The sequence below is a fragment of the Mustelus asterias genome, chromosome 1 (genome assembly GCF_964213995.1).
Source record: "Mustelus asterias chromosome 1, sMusAst1.hap1.1, whole genome shotgun sequence".
Taxonomy (NCBI): Eukaryota; Metazoa; Chordata; class Chondrichthyes; order Carcharhiniformes; family Triakidae; genus Mustelus; species Mustelus asterias.
Window position 1 is genome coordinate 106,421,883 of NC_135801.1, and position 13,287 is coordinate 106,435,169.

The following is a 13,287-nucleotide window of genomic DNA, read 5'->3' on the forward strand; positions in this document are numbered from 1 at the left end:
TTTTAACATTTAAGAAAAACTTGGACGGGTTCATGGATGAGAGGGATATGGAGGCATATGGTCCAAGTGCAGGTCAGTGGGACTAGGCAAAAAATGGTTCAGCACAGACAAGAAGGGCCAAAAGGCCTGTTTCTGAGCTGTAATTTTCTATGGTTTCTATGTGTGGTGGACTAATTCTAGTGCAGTATTTCTATCCAATTCTGTTATAAAATGGAATGCGTTACCTGAAAGGACAGAGGAAGCAGATTCAGTTGTAACTTTCACAATGGAATTGTAAAAATACTCGATAAGGAAAGTAAATTACAGTCTATAAGGGGAAGAGCAGGGGAATAGGATTAATAGAATAGCTCATTTAAGGAGCCAACATATAGCCTGAATGGTGGTTCTATGATTCTATCTAAAATGGATAATAAACAACATCGGCATGCCCTGGATAATTATGCTAGCTCTCTAACTACACTTCACCTGAAAATTACATTTCATTTTCACTATGTGATTACTACTCAGGTGGTATTTACATAGTTATGAATTTAGGAAATTATTCAAGTAATTGATTAAATTAAAGGATTATGCTTTCTCAGAAAAATAAATGTTATCTCTTTAAAAATGAAAAGAAGCTTTAAATAATATGTTTACAGAGGATGGCAACTTCATCTTTCTTTTGCTGAAGTCCCTTAACGTTGTTCACCAAAATTAGCAGCAACTACATTTTTCCCATAATGCACGATTACTTTTGCGTACGACAAGCATTTTTTGTAAGGTTGTGTGATAAATTTGCAATTATATTTTGACATTGTCAAAGAATTATTAAGCTTTTTCAGTTAGTTGTCACACATCTATAAAAGCTAGTAATTCTTTTAAGTTGACAGTTGACCTCACTCAAATGAGTACCTTGCACCAAGGAAACCTGAAGCAACAGCAGGTTACTGATTAACTAGTGGTACCACTGACCGACTTGTACTAATCACTGCCTTCTATTGTGTGAATTTGCCAATCTGGAGAAAATCGTGCAACTCTCATATCTATAAGTTCTGTTGCATTGGCATAATAGAGCTACAAAGTGAAACAACTTGTGCCTGACCCGTGATCTTTGGAGCAAGTCTAGCCCTTTGGAACTTCGGAAGCAAATGAGGAATCAAGCAAATGAGGAATCAGGCAAATGAGGAATTAGGCAATCAGATTTACTGTTGGGTAGAGTTGCACATTGACGTCTTAATGGAGTTAATAATTTAAAGGAAAAATGAACAGAATGGTCTTAAGGACCTGACTCTGCAAGACAATAAATATCATATTAGCCCTTTAGTTTTGTTCATCTGTAAGTTCTCATGGAGTAGCAGCAATTCTGCGTAAAGTATGCATTAAGAATTAAGTGTTCACTTTGCAGTTACATTGAAGAGTGAACTTTGAATCAAAGATACCTATTGATTCTAGAAGATACAAAACTAAAATATTATGAAAACAGAAGAAAGGCTAACATCCACAGTAAACACTACTCAGATAACTTAGCTGAAAGAGTGCTTATTCTCAAATTCAGATTCAAAATTATTCAATTGCCATTATTTCACAAAATTGTACCAAAGTACACTGATTATTTAGGCCACTATTTGCTCAACACTGACACCGAACCCAAAAGAACTGTGGTTAGTCCCACATAGTGCTCCAAATAATCTGAGTTTATCAAATACTTGTATAACTAAAAACTGCATCTTCACTGTCACCTACTGTTGATAGTGAAGTAATGTATCAAACTGACTTTGCAGGCTAACCTGCTTATATTTACATTATGGAAAACAGCCCCTTCTGGCTAATTATCTTTAAGTCTTGAACTCTTAGCTGTGGTCCACAGCAAACCAGAGAGCACAATTTCCTGCTATTATATTTGAATATATAATCAGAAGGTTCTTCACAGAACCTTCATTTACTACTAACCTTGGAAAAGGATGACATTGAATTAGACAAATGATTGCTATAAAGTAAGTTAACACCATAGCTTTCTACCTCATTTACCTTCCAATGTTACGTTCTGCAGTTGTAAAACGTCTGCTGTACCTTTTCGTTTTCCCGGGTTTGACAATTGGGGTTAGCGCTGATGCCTCCACCAAAGAGTAACCTTTCCTCCAAATCACGAGAATTGTGCAACTTTATTATGCTGTACTTATGCCTCTTCATTGGTCAATAATCCCTGGTTATTTAAATTCCTGGAAAGTCATTTGCTGAGGACAATTGGAAGAAACTTTGGTGGGTGGGGTAGGCTTTAAACTACCTGTTGCTGTAAATTCATAATCAGTTTGAAAAGTGATGGTAACCCAAGTGTGTAACTAATAGATTCCAGAGCACGCAAACTCAAATCTTGAGGAATGAAAAAGGGGAATGACGATTTGACATTTTCACACGGATGAGATTTTTTTGAAAAAGTACTTTAGTGAAAGAATCGACAAGGGAGAAAATTAGTCATATGTAAACAGCCTCTCCTAAATGCACACAGTACAAACTTACATTGGGAAAGATCCAAGATAAGAAATTTATAAAAATGATATTTATGATTATTGAAACTACTTTTCTGCTTCCCTCCACATTTGTTATAATTTCCCTTTTCTACTTTAATTTCTGTGTCATTGCATTCTGTCGTGGAACTGAGCACAACTTCTGAATGTAGCTTCAACTCAATAAATTAAATAGCTGCAACGGAGCATTCTTGTGGTGAATCAATGGGCTTATCTGTGTGTTGTGTAATTTCACTCATAAGAATTTGTGAAAAACAAACTGTTCTCATTTGTAAACTGAATTCAATAGTGGGCAGGGATGGCAAAAGAAAGGTTCATGGCATTAAAACCAATCTGTACATAGTGACAGTAAACCAACCCACAGAAACAGTGAGGCAAAGCAAACAGCACACCTTTTAAGGGAACCATGAGCTGAAGCAGGCCTATGATATACCTACATATTGTTTGGGATACAAGTCACAAAGCTCCCACAGTTCAGTGGGCTACAAAAACTAAGCAAGCTAGAAGAATATACACTCTTGTTGCTTGCAACCTTAAACAAATCTGGGTGTTTATAAAAGCAAATTACTGTGGATACTGGAATCTGAAACAAAAACAGAAAATGCTGGAAAACTTCAGCAGATCTGACAGCATCTCTGGAGAGAATAGAGCCAATGTTCCGAGTCAGGATGACCCTTCGTCAGGGCTGAAGGCAAGGAACAGCTCTGATGAAGTTCTGCGTAACCCTGCGCATTTACCATGGCTAATCCAGCTAACCTACAGATCTTTGGACACTAAGGGGCAAATTAACATTGCAAATCCACCTAACCCGCACATCTTTGAACTGATGGAGGAAACTAGAGCACCTGGAGGAAACCCAGACAGGGGGAGAATGTGCAAACTCCACACAGTCACCCAAGGTCGGAATTGAACCCAGGTCCCTGGTGCTGTGAGGCAGCAGTGCTAACCACTGTGCCACATGCCACCATGCCTTGTGTCCAAACAATTCATGGAAAGTCAGTCGACAATCAGTGAGTCACCAAATTGCTGCTTTTTGGCCTCACCTGCACCTTAAATGGGAGACCCCTTTTTCTGAAACTGTGCTTTCTAGCTCTGAATTTCCCCTGAGGAGAAACATCCTCTCAGCATCTACCCTGTCAAGTCTCTGTTTTAATATTCATTCTTTTGAATTCCAATGTGTATAGGCCCAATCTTCTCAATCTTTCCTCATAAGGCAACCTCATCATCCCAGGAATCAACCTAGTGAACTTTCTCTGAACTACCTCCAATGGCAAGTATTTCCCACCTTATATAATGAGACCAGTCACAAAAATATCATCAATTACCCTTTGTTCCTGCCACTGAGTCAACTTTGTATCCAATTTATTACATTCTCCTGGATCCCACAGGCTTTTATCGTATAAAACCAGTGTGCCATGTCAAGAGCCTTGTTAAAATCTAAGTAGACCTCATCAACTGCACTAAGCTCATCAACCCTCCTTGTTACTTCCACAAAAATTCAATCAAGTTAGTCAGACACAAACATTCCCTTAACAAATCCATGCTGACCATCCTTGATCAATTGTGCCTTTCTAAGTGACAGTTTATCCGGTCTCTCGGAATTGATTCCAATAATTTCCCCACTACTGAGGTTAGACTGACTGGCCTGTAATTATTCAGTCTGTCCTTCGCTTCATTTTAAACAAAGGTACAATATCAGCAGGCCTGTATGTAATTTACTGAAGCAATCGTGCTTGAATTTGAAGGGAAAAGTGAGGGAGTGCCCAATTTGTTTCAATATAATCAGGTGCACCTTCTGCTTCTCAACATTTCAATTTTCAGATTTGTGTTATTTAAGTGCAGTTTGATTTACAAATGTCAGCCTTGACTCAATGGTTGCATTCTCACTATTAAGGAGAGGTGGATTTACAATGAAAACACTGTGCCTAGGCACAGGGCCCTGACCAACAGGGGAGGGGCACCCTGTGCCAGGCTGGCGCACCGGGTATCCAGTCGGAAGCTGATTACTCTGCATTTGCTGATAGGCTCAAACAAATACAAAGGAGCCTATCAGCAGCAAATGCCGAGTAAAATCAGACACTGACTGGTGAGTCTGAAAGAGTGGGAGAATTGGTAATGAATGATTAACTTGTTGAGGTGCGCATTCAAGATCACAATGTCACAATGAGAGGCGAAGGGGAGGCATGGTGGCTGGACACACGACGAGGGATTAAGCTGCTAAGGTTCGCGAATCAAGCCACGAGGAGCTGAGTAGCTGAGCAGGCGTGCGCCGGACGCTGGCACGCAGTGACCAAACCCCCAAATCAAGTCCCGAGGAGTCGAGCAGGCAAGCAGGTTTGTGGTGGGCACTGACAATATGGACCCAGGCCAGCAACTACAACAGGCATGCAACACCCTGAATCTAAGCATGAGGAGCTGAGCACGACATTGTGCAGCAGCAGAGTAGACCAAGGTCAGCAATCAGCCATAGGAGTACACCAACACCCTGATGTGAGGGAGAGATGTGGCAGCTACGATGAGTGACGCAGGTTGCCTTGAAGAGTGAAGACCCCAGGTGAGCGAGAATAGGAGTGCATGGGAGAGGGGGGAGACTGTGAGGGGATGGGGGTGTGGGGGGGGGGAAGAGTAGGAGGGTGTGAGGGAAGGAAAGTGAGGGGGATGGGTTGCAGACTTTCAGGGAGGGTGAGTGTCGGAAGGCCGGGTTGCATTATGGAGGGGGCGTTTGTGATGGGGTTGGGAATCCACAGGGTGGGAACATTTGTGAGTTTGTAAGGGGGGAATGGGCAGGTAGAGAGTAGAATGAGTGTTGTTTGAAATCCATGTTCAAAATCACAGCTTTATAGTTAAAAGATGAATCCAATTTTTGCAGAGCTTGAACCTGATAAAAACCTGGGATTGACTGCTGGCTCCTTCAGACACTTTATTAGTTGCCTAAAATCAAGATCAGTTACTTTACCAATATAAAGTAATACTATCAATCTGGCAGTCTATAATGCAGAAAATTGAAGGCAAGGCAAGAGGATGAAGCTAGGCAAAAAGGCAGTTTGTCATTTTACTTTAAAAAGTACTAAGTATTGAGCAGTGCACAAATTCCACATTCATTCTCAGCCAAAATTATGGGTGAATTATCTGATGGCTTCAACTTGCCAATTTCCGGAGATACCACATTGTCTGAAAATGTTGAACAAGAAGTGGACTCTGAAATGACAATCAAATTATAAGATATTGCTGATTCGTCTGTTGAAGTGAGTGTAGAAATCTACCCTGAAGACATTGCCTTATGGCCAAAATGTTTTCCACTGGGTGTGATAGAATATTTTGTACTAAATGAACCAGAAAGCATAGGTAATATGGAAAATTTGAGGCAAGAGTTTGAAGTTGGCGGCTGAAAACAGGTTAGAAATCTTCATAAATTCCATTTTCTGCGCGTGAAGAGAAATGGGATGACGGAAATTAGAAATGGTGGATTTTTTCGAAAATCTCTAAAGCAGTCTTGCAAATGATTCCCTGACTCTAGTAAAGGGAAACAAGCATTCATCTACGGGTACTCTAACTGGAGAAATGTTGGAAGAGACATTGCTGATCATGAAACTTTCTAAACTCATATTTAAGTATTTGTGCATTCGTACAAAGATGTAAATTATCTGGAATAATTGATTCTGCATCATTGACTCAGTTTGAAAAGAAGCGTTATTATTGGAGGAATGTGTTGAGATGTGTTGTTGCCACAGTCAAACTGCTGTCTTCTTTGGGACTACCTCGAAGAGGACATGATGAGTCATCATTGTCAACCCAAAGAGATAATTTTCTAGCCTACCTTGAATATCTCAGTGAATTTGATGAACTTCTCAAAGAGCATTTGAAAAGCTATCAATATTGTGGCTTAGGGAAGACCAACTTTTTAATGTACAGAATCTACGTTGACCTCATCACTACAATGGCAGAGCGGCTCAGGAACCAATTCACTAATGAAGTAAAAAATGTCAAATACTATTCCATAATATTTGATTCAACACCAGATGTGAGTCATGTGGACCAATTAACATTAATTTTAAGATATGTGACAAATGATGGTGAAGTTTTAGAGGGATTTTTCGTTTTGCCCAGGTACAATCTGAGGTACAGATACAGCTGAATCCTGTGAGGCTGCTGTACACTTTTTTGACTTTGTTCAAAATGTGTATGCCTTTTTTCCCGTTTCCATGCATCAGTAGAAGATGTTGCAATCACACTTGGAGCAGGCACTTGGAAAACATTCGATAAACGAATTTGTGACACCAGGTGGATGATCCCGCTCATGTGGATGAACTTTGCTGATATAAAGGAAACCTTTATTAGATATAGCCACATCAGATTCAGAAAAGCCACGTGTGAAAGCTGAAGCAAAATCCTTAGCAGGGAAGTTTGAAAAGGCACTGTTTAATTCAAAGATTTAATGCCATCAGCAAATCAATGCAAAATGTTGATGCAACTTTATTGAATGCTGCACAATTGTTAGCCTCAATTATAAGTTTTGTGATGGAAGTTCTAAATGACCATAGTTCGGTGGAAGCAAAGGCACTAACACTAATATTAAAAAAAAATATAGGTACCTCTGATGATGACTAGATTCATAGAATCCCTACAGTGCAGAAGGAGGCCATTTGGCCAATGGAGCCTGCACCGACAACAATCCCACCCAGGCCCTATCTCCATAACCCCACGTATTTACCCTGCTAATTCCCCTGAAACTAAGGGGCAATTTAGCATGGCCAATCAACCTGTGGGAAGTTAAACTCGTGACAATGAAATCACTTTTAAAGGGAAAGAGAAGATCATCGTTGAGACTGTCAATGTTATTTGTGACACAATAATGGTGCAATTGCAGAGTAGAACTGATGTGGAGATGCCAGTGTTGGACTGGGGTGGGCACAGTAAGAAGTCTCACAACACCAGGTTAAAGTCCAACAGGTTTATTTGGTAGCACAAGCTTTCGGAGTGTCGCTCCTTCTTCAGGTGACACTCTGAAAGCTTGTGCTATCAAATAAACATGTTGGACTTTAACCCGGTGTTGTGAGACTTCTTACTGAGAGTAGAAGTGAATCTCTGATGAAAACTGTTGATTTATTCTGGGTGCCTTTTGACAGTGGTTTGGATGAAAATGCTAAAAGCCACTGCAGTAAGAAATTAAGTGAATTATTTGATTTCATGAGAGGAAGTAAGGGAGTTAACTTTCATTTTTGACACTGAATGAGATTCTGTGAAATATATTGAATGGCAGCATATTACTCCTGCATTGGACTGGCTCATTCTATCCTGCATAGCAGTGATGTCAATTGGCTGATTTTTCTATCACATTGCTCATTAGCAAGTTCCATGTTTGCTTGCCTCAAGACTCACATCACAAAACTGACCATCTTTACCATCATTCTGACAAGAATCATAGAATCATAGAATGCCTACAGTGCAGAAGGAGGTCACTTAGCCCATCGAATCTGCACGACCATAATTCCACCCAGGCCCTATCCCCGTAATCCCATGTACTTACCTTGCTAGTCCCCCTGACACTAAGGGGCATTTACCATGGCCAATCAATCTAACCTGCACATCTTTGGACTGTGGGAGGAAACTGGAGCACCCATGGAAACCCACGCAGACACGGGAAAATGTGCAAACTCCACACAGTGAGCTGAAGCCGGATTCAAACCTGGGTCCTTGGCACTGTGAGGCAGCAGTGCTAACCACTGTGCCACCTCAACAAGAGGTAAGCTTGGATTACAATTCAGCAATTATTCATGCAGGCAAGTTAAGAAAGTGTAGTTTTGTGGCTTCTGCCTTTACGTTCTACGGGATGAAGGTGGGTGGGGTTGGGGGGGATGTGAGGTTTGTTGGGGGGGGGGCAGAAATGAATGTAAATCCATTTCTGCTATTAAGTAAGAAGGTCATGGATTCTAGCTCTATTCCAGGTTTTCTGGACATAATATAGGCTGAGATTTTTGTGCAGCGCTGAGGGTGTCTCTTGGGTGATACATTAAGCTGAGGCTTAATGGGGGAGTTCTTCTGATTTTCTGACCAAAATTTATCCTTCAACCAATATTGTTAAAAACAGATGGTCTGATCATTCATTTATTGCTACTTTTAGGACCTTGTTATGTGTAAAGTTGCTGCCATATTTTCTACATTACAATAGTGACTACATCTCAAAGTAGAGTACTTCATTTGTTACAAAGCACTTTGGGATGTCCCAAAACCATGAAAGATTTTATTATATATATATTTCAATTCATCTCCCAAAATTAAAATTGCTAAAAAACAGAAACATGGCAAACGTGTAATTCTTGTTCGAGGAGAGTGAATAAGAAGGTCTTATACATTAATAGTATCTGAAATAGTTGAACCGATTGGGTAGGTAGTGCACTTTTGACACTGGACAGGTGTACATGGCCTACCCACCATAGTCGGTCCTTAGACACATGAAAAATGGCAGCGTGGAATACTTTTTCTCGGCCCGTTTTCTTTGATGAGTCAAACACATACCAGGGTTGATCATTTAATAATAGGGTGAACTCATACCTCAAAGTGACCCAGGAGTAATCAATGAGGCACCTACTCTGTCCCAAGCTATGGCACAGAGATCACTGCCTGTGGTTGTCATTGTCATCATGCATCTTAACTATAATGCCACAGGGAAATTCCAGGATGCAGTAGGAGACAGCAGTGACAATGTGCAGTTTGCTTTTCACTTCAGGAAGGTCATAGACTCTTTCTACTCCAGGAGCAATCCTGATAGCAACTTCCCCATGGACTAAGCCAAGCAGAACAAGAGAGCAATATGCTTTGTTTGCAATGCAGTCTTCCTCAGGTTACAATAAAGCATATTTCATTGTTTAGACTTTTTGCCTGTCCATTTTAAGGGTAGGGAGAACTCTAACAATACAAATGTAGTAAAGGACAACTCACTCTGTGCTCACAAAGGAGCGCGGTTAATATATATTTAAATATGGAAGCGTACCTGTCACCGAATGATTTAAGAAACAGACATATAAATGGAGCTGATTAATTGTTACATTCTTGTTTTGTTCTGTCCATTTCAATTGATTTCTTTTACGATTTAATTTAGACATTGGAAGCTGATGACATCAGCAGCAGAATTGGCATATAGTAAAGTACTGACCGGGACACACTGAGGAAGGATGAATAACAATTGACAAAATCCACTCCATATGATTCTTTCAGCTATTATTTTGACAGGGTATTTAAAGGGCAACATCTTCAGAAATGAACATTGGACTGACTTTTTTTCCATTAATTTCTGAACATAATGACAGAAATTGAATTGAAGTGGATTGTTGTTACATACGACATCATGATGATGAACATAATGCATGTCCCCTCCCCCCAAAAAGCTTATCTTTAGCCAGTTGCCCTTAAGATATAAACCAGCATTCCTGTTTGAAACATTTTTACAAACAATAACAAGGAGAATAGAAAGAAAGCACTATTAGTTATATTTGATTGTCCTCCTTGCTCTTCTGAAGGTAGTCTAATTCCATGGGTATTAGTAATCCTACAGTGAATCATATCAGTAACTGCACTCATTATGTACGCCTTTGCATGGAACACCAATGGCTCTTAGCCATCAGAACCATCAAAGTGAAAGTGGACATTTAAATGGACATCTTGATTTTTAACCCTCATGCTTTAAATCAGCAAAAGGTTCAGTTCACTTCATGGATTCCTACCTTCTCATTGAATATAGGTAATTTTAGGGTAGATCAACAAACAATTCTTCAGGTACAAATTGTTGCTCACGTTACAGTCTGTCTTTCTTCCATTTTGTAAACTTCTTTCCCCTCACTTTGATCCTGCTTAGGGCACATGCCGTTCTCTGAGCAAAATGACCTACTCCCAAGTCTCTGGTATTTTTGTGCCAGCTGGCTGGATGTGCTCACGAGCGTGGTGTTGGTCGACTCTGCAATTTCCCTCTGAAAGCAGAGTCTCTGATCCGCATTTTGATTTTCCTGGGTGAGCTGCCTCTACTGGGAAACTCAACGTGTTGGGAAATTGTGGGAGGGAAGTGCCACAAACAATCAGCATTGCTGATTTTTTCAGCTAGCTGTGCTAGATCCCTATAAACATTCAGCAAGAAAGTAGCTACACCAAGAAATGTTTGAGTTACAAACCAATGACAGATGTAAAGTTATAGCTCAAATGGATGCTAAGCTAATTTGCTCTCACCTACCATATGGCACTTCCTCACGTACATACTTTTCATATTCCTTAAGGCTGTTCTTATAGTAGACTCACACCCACAGCTAATGTGACAATGCATCTAATAACACTAAGCCTGCAGCTCTGCAAATAGCACATATGGAAAAAAATCTCTCTGTAGGGATTAATCACTTGAAGGATCCATAAATTGAAGTTTAAACTTTCCTCCAGTTTGCTCATTTTATATTGAGAACAATTGGAGAAAAAAAAAAACTGGGTAGCTCCCAAAATTAGGAGTGGGAAACTCAATGCGCATTTAATTTGGACCCATTCATATCAATGTGAGCAAAGTGCCAACTTCATGCTACTTTTATGATAGGGTGTCCAGTCCAGTGCTGGTTGAATGGTTGCATGGTTGCAGACCTTAGCAAGGGGCCCAAATTCATGTGAGGCCAACACCACTTAAAAATAACGTGCACTGCTAAAAGTCAGTCTGCACTTCTGACAGGTGAGGTGCATCCTGGCTGGAGCAAAGGCTCCATCGGTGAAAGAGAACCGGCCACGGTGTTTTCTCTATGCAGCACAGGAGGCCATGGCGCAGATGGTGTACAGGAGGAGAGAGATCCTCTTCCCGCAGGGAGACAGGAGACTCTCCGAGCTGATGTTAAGCAGGTTGTAGGACCAAATAGTCACAGTCAAAACCAGCAGTTCAGCTCCAAGGACCTAGATTCCATGCCACAAGTAATTTAATGATCTCACACAAGTAGCCAAAATCAGCGAATGTATCCTCAAATGCCATATTGTACCAACAGCACCATTCACCACCCCACCTTTGCTTGTCTACCAACAATTTCTATCAACCATGACTTATTTTCTTTTGTTCATGAGATGTGAGCATTGCTGGCAAGGCCAACATACAGTGTTCATCCCTAATCGCCCTTAAGACGGTAATGGTGAGCCACCCTTTTGAACTATTTGGTGCCATTACATCTGCAGTGATGTTAGGGGTTCCAGGGTTTTGACCCAGCGACAGTGAGGAAATAATGATGCAGTTTCACACTAGGATGGTGTAGAACTTGGAGGGGTTCTCACAGACAGTGGTGTTCCCATGCACCTGCCGCCCTTGTCCTTCTATGTGATAAAGGTCACAGGTATGGAAGGTTCAGTGAATGGAAGCATGAGGAATTGCTACAAACCTCATGCATTTAGCGCTGCTGCAAGCCTCACACACATCTCGCAAAGATCGACAGCTATTCAACCATGACACCCACACTATCACACTCGCCCCATAGAAATCACTATTTTTCCCACTGTCCAACTCAGGGTGTGCAAATTTACATATTAGCATTATTTAGAGGTAGTTAGATTACATTACACAAGTACTGTGAGAGAAGCATATGGTTATACTTCAATTGAAGAGTGCTGCTGACAATTATATAATTGACATGAGGTATGTGTTGGTACTGGTCTTGTTATTGAATTTCACTCCATATTTAAATAAGATGTTTTAAATAATGTAATCTTTACATAAAACTGTACAGGGCATAAAAATTCAGACGGGTAACATTTACTTAGAGAGGATATGGTTTAAAAGAAGCAAATCTTAGTCAGCAGTGAAATATTGAAATTTGCTCTGTAAAGTTCAGAGTCGTGCTGAATCATGCCAGTCCTGTTGTTCTGGTTCTGGTTTGGAGGGTGATAGTACCTTGCCATCAGTCCTGTTAAATTGCTAAACTCTGGTGCAGCCTAGACGTTATCTGATAATTGTTTAGAATACAACAGTACGTTTAAAATACCTCAAACAACAGTACTGGCCGAGTTTTGTTTTATTTATTCTTTCATGGGATGTGGGCACCACTGGCAAGGCCAGCATTTGTTACCCAACCTGACATGCTCTTGAACTCAGCGGCTTGCTAGGCCATTTCAGAGAGCGGTTAAGAGTCAACCACATATATCATTGTGAGTCTGGAGTCACGTGTAGACCAGGCCAGGTGGTTTCCTTCACTAAAACACATTAGTGAAGCAGATGGGTTTTTATGACAATCGACGATAGTTCAGGGTCACTAGTGCTGCAATGGGTGTGCAGTCCAATGCTGAATGCATGGTTGCACACCTTAGCAAGGGGCCCAAATTTGTGTGAGGCCAGCACCACTTAAAAATAACGTGCACTGCTAAATGTCAGTCTGCACTTCTGACAGGTGAGATGCGTTCTGGCTGGAGCAAAGGCTGCCATTGGTGAAAGAGAATATACTCTTGACTCTTAACTGCTCTCTGAAGTGGCCTAGCAAGCCACTGAGTTCAAGAGCTTGTAGGGTTGGGTAACAAATGCTGACCTTGCCAGTGGTGCCCACATCCCATGAAAGAATAAATAGAACAAAACTGTGCCAGTACTGTTGTTTGAGGTATTTGCTTCTTTTAAACCATGATTTTTTAAAAAGTTACAGAATCAGAAGGAAGGGCTATATGCAAGGGTAATTAGGCAGTGAAAATGCTATGGCAAGAGCTAAAGAACAGAAAAGGTTGTAAAACTTGGCTGGTGCTGCCTTTCTCCACCCTTATTCTGGGTCAGGTAGCATGATTTATATCACCACAG

The 13,287-nt window shown here is 40.7% G+C and overlaps 2 protein-coding genes across 10 annotated transcripts in view; one reads left to right on the forward strand and one right to left on the reverse strand.

The window, feature by feature from the left end:
- The window catches only part of n4bp2 (NEDD4 binding protein 2), a 384,372-nt gene that overhangs the window by 339,639 nt on the left and 31,446 nt on the right, over positions 1-13,287 (forward strand). The gene's annotated exons all lie outside the window — the stretch shown is intronic.
- rbm47 (RNA binding motif protein 47) overlaps positions 1-13,287 on the reverse strand; it is a 207,739-nt gene that overhangs the window by 41,329 nt on the left and 153,123 nt on the right. Inside the window, exon 1 of one of the 9 annotated variants that reach the window (XM_078216485.1) lies at positions 2,008-2,099. The exons of the other annotated variants lie outside the window; for them this stretch is intronic. The gene's annotated coding sequence lies outside the window, so the exon portion shown is untranslated. Of the gene's footprint in view, positions 1-2,007; positions 2,100-13,287 lie in introns of those variants that run through there. 9 annotated transcript variants of the gene reach the window in all.